The sequence below is a fragment of the Bos indicus x Bos taurus genome, chromosome 3 (genome assembly GCF_003369695.1).
Source record: "Bos indicus x Bos taurus breed Angus x Brahman F1 hybrid chromosome 3, Bos_hybrid_MaternalHap_v2.0, whole genome shotgun sequence".
In the NCBI taxonomy this organism is placed as follows: Eukaryota; Metazoa; Chordata; class Mammalia; order Artiodactyla; family Bovidae; genus Bos; species Bos indicus x Bos taurus.
Window position 1 is genome coordinate 5,419,038 of NC_040078.1, and position 3,808 is coordinate 5,422,845.

Sequence of the window (3,808 nt, forward strand, 5' to 3'; positions counted from 1 at the left end):
ATGGTCAGGCAGAAATTATCTGCTAGGTGCCAGCATTCATAGAGACCTCCCTTTGTTTCATCTAAGAGATCAATTCTATGATCTTTATTTCCTTGAGCAGAAATGTCAAGAGTGGCTAATGCTGACATTGAAGTCCATCAAACACAGTCACTGAATCACTTCCTGCTTTCTTGGTCATGCTATAGTTTAAGCTGAAATTTTGACTACCTACATCAGCTGACAAGTCTTAATATTTGACTATTGTAAAGACAAGGGGAAAACTTTCTTCTTTCAATCATTTATTTATTAAAAACTCTTAAGCACCAGGCAAAGTGCTAGGTGCTGGGGTCATGACTGGAAATGAAAAGCATGGTTCATACTACTACAGAACTAAAAATCTAGGAAAGAGGACAGAATTAAAAACAAAAACAAAGTTTTGGACACTTGATGTTGAAGAAGAAGGGGGGAAGGACTTCCTGGGAAAAAAACATTTCAAGTTGAGATGGAGGATGAGACGATGTAGTTAGATGGAAAAGAGGAAAGAAAAGAGGAGTGATTTATTGACATGAGAAGAACCTTAAATAAAGAAAGAGTTATAGATTTGCTCCCTAGAAGAATATCAGTCATACTCCATATGTTATTAGATTTCTGGATCAAAATAGCTACTTAAGGAGTTATGTTACTATTTTTAATGTAATATGTATATAAAATATGAAAATACCCAGATCCTTTAACCTTAGCTGGAATTAGTTTGATCTGCCTGATTTTTTTTACAGAGTTTATAGGGTGACAATGACATACCATAAGCTTTTACTATTTATTTCTTGTTTTTATTACCTATGCCACTCACTGTGTGCTTAATACATGTTACGTACAAACTCAGTGGAGACTTTAGGATGACATTCTGCTCACCTATGTGGAACATATATATACACACACACATATGTGTTTGTGTTAAATTACTAAAAATGTCTTAAGCTATGTCAGCTAGAGTTAAAGTTAGTGTGCAAAAATTAGAGCATCTAAATAATAGTGACATAAATGATACAGAACCTATTTTTATCTCACATGAAAGAGTTCTATAGATAAATAATCCAGGACTGGGATGACAGCTTAAAGTAAGCAAGGATAGTATCCTTCCAACAATTGATGCTGCCATCCTTACCATGACTTTGATCCTCAAAGCCAGCACAAGCCCAGGATGCCTACTACAGCGCCAGCCACCTTTTGGTCAGCAGAAAGGAGAAAGGCAAAAGGCTATACTTGTTGGTTGAGTCAATTTGTTAGCCCCTTTTAGAGATTCCTCAGACAGTCTACCAAATGATCCCACACATTTTCCTAGCTATTGTTTTCTATGTAGGATAAATAGGCTAAGATGATTATTTATTTACTCTTTCAGTTAATCTGGCTGTTCTTAGTAATTAGGAATTCAGTTACTCCAAAGAAAAGGCGGAGCATTTTTTTAGGGGAAAATGGGCAGTCTCTCTTATAGAAGCTATATTTTAATGGATATTCACCACGTGCTAGGCTTTTTCCCAGACACTTTAATTATGTTATTTTTATATTATTTGACAACAGTTTTATAAGGTAACTATCATCATCCCTGTTTTGCAGATATTAAGGAGCTGAAACTCTTACAGTCAATGTGCAAATGATGCCTGGAGGAGTTGAATGGTGCCATCTGATAGACACAGTGCCTGATGAACTATGGACGAAGGTTCGTGACATTGTACAGGAAACAGGGATCAAGACCATCCCCATGGAAAAGAAATGCAAGAAAGCAAAATGGCTGTCTGGGAAGGCCTTAGAAATACCTGTGAAAAGAAGAGAAGCGAAAAGCAAAGGAGAAAAGGAAAAATATAAGCATCTGAATACAGAGTTCCAAAGAATAGCAAGGAGAGATAAGAAAGCCTTCCTCAGCAATCAATGCAAAAATAGAGGAAAACAACAGAATGGGAAAGACTAGAGATCTCTTCAAGATAATCAGAGATACCAAGGGAACATTTCATACAAAGATGGGCTTGATAAAGGACAGAAATGGTATGGACCTAACAGAAGAAGAAGATATTAAGAAGGGGTGGCAAGAATACACAGGAGAACTGTACAAAAAAGAACTTCACGACCCAGATAATCACCATGATGTGATCACTCACCTAGAACCAGACATCCTGGAATGTGAAGTCAAGTGGGCCTTAGAAAGCATCACTACGAACAAATCTAGTGGAGGTGATGGAATTCCAGTTGAGCTATTTCAAATCCTGAAAGATCATGTTGTGAAAGTGTTGCACTCAATATGCCAGCAAATTTGGAAAACTCAGCAGTGGCCACAGGATTAGAAAAGGTCAGTTTTCATTCCAATCCCAAAGGAAGGCAATGCCAAAGAATGCTCAAACTACCACACAATTGCACTCATCTCACACGCTAGTAAAGTAATGCTCAAAATTCTGCAAGCCAGGATTCAGCAATACGTGAACCGTGAACTTCCAGATGTTCAAGCTGGTTTTACAAAAGGCAGAGGAACCAGAGATCAAATTGCCAACATCTGCTGGATCATCAAAAAAGCAAGAGAGTTCCAGAAAAACATCTATTCCTGCTTTATTGACTATGCCAAAGCCTTTGACTGTGTGGATCACAATAAACTGTGGAAAATTCTGAAAGAGACGGGAATACCAGACCACCTGACCTGCCTCTTGAGAAACCTGTATTCAGGTCAGGAAGCAACAATTAGAACTGGACATGGAACAACAGACTGGTTCCATATAGGAAAAGGAGTTCGTCAAGGCTGTATATTGTCACCCTGCTTATTTAACTTATATGCAGAGTACATCATGAGAAACGCTGGGCTGGAAGAAGCACAAGCTTGAATCAAGATTTCCAGGAGAAATACCAATAACCTCAGATATGCAGATGACACCACCCTTATGGCAGAAAGTGAAGAGGAACTCAAAAGCCTCTTGATGAAAGTGAAAGACGAGAGTGAAATAGTTGGCTTAAAGCTCAATATTCAGAAAACGAAGATCATGGCATCTGGTCCCATCACTTCATGGCAAATAGATGGGGAAACAGTGGAAACAGTGTCAGACTTTATTTTTGGGGGGGCTCCAAAATCACTGCAGATGGTGACTGCAGCCATGAAATTAAAAGACGCTTACTCTTTGGAAGGAAAGTTATGACTGACCTAGATAGCGTATTCTAAAGCAGAGACATTACTTTGCCAACAAAGGTCCATCTAGTCCAGGCTATGGTTTTTCCAGTGGTCATGTATGGATGTGAGAGTTGGACTGTGAAGAAAGTTGAGGGCCGAAGAATTGATGCTTTTGAACTGTGGTGTTGGAGAAGATTCTTAAGAGTCCCTTGGACTGCAAGGAGGTCCAACCAGTCCATCCTAAAGGAAATCAGTCCTGGGTGTTCATTGGAAGGACTCATGCTAAAGCTGAAAGTCCAGTACTTTGACCACCTCATGCAAAGAGTTGACTTATTGGAAAAGACTCTGATGCTGGGAGGGATTGGGGGCAGGAGGAGAAGGGGATGACAGAGCATGAGATGGCTGGATGGCATCACCGACTCAATGGACATGAGTTTGAGTGAACTCCGGGAGTTGGTGATGGACAAGGAGGCCTGGCGTGCTGGGATTCATGGGTTCGCAAACAGTCGGACATGACTGAGTGACTGAACATGAACTGAACTGAACTGATAGGCAAATACTTTGGAGTTTTTCACACACGAAAAAATGGTTCTTGATGTTTTCTTACGCATTTATGTTCAAGCCCTCTATAATCTACAAAATTCAAAGTTCCTGAGTGAAAAAGACCCTTTTTGCTCATCTCTT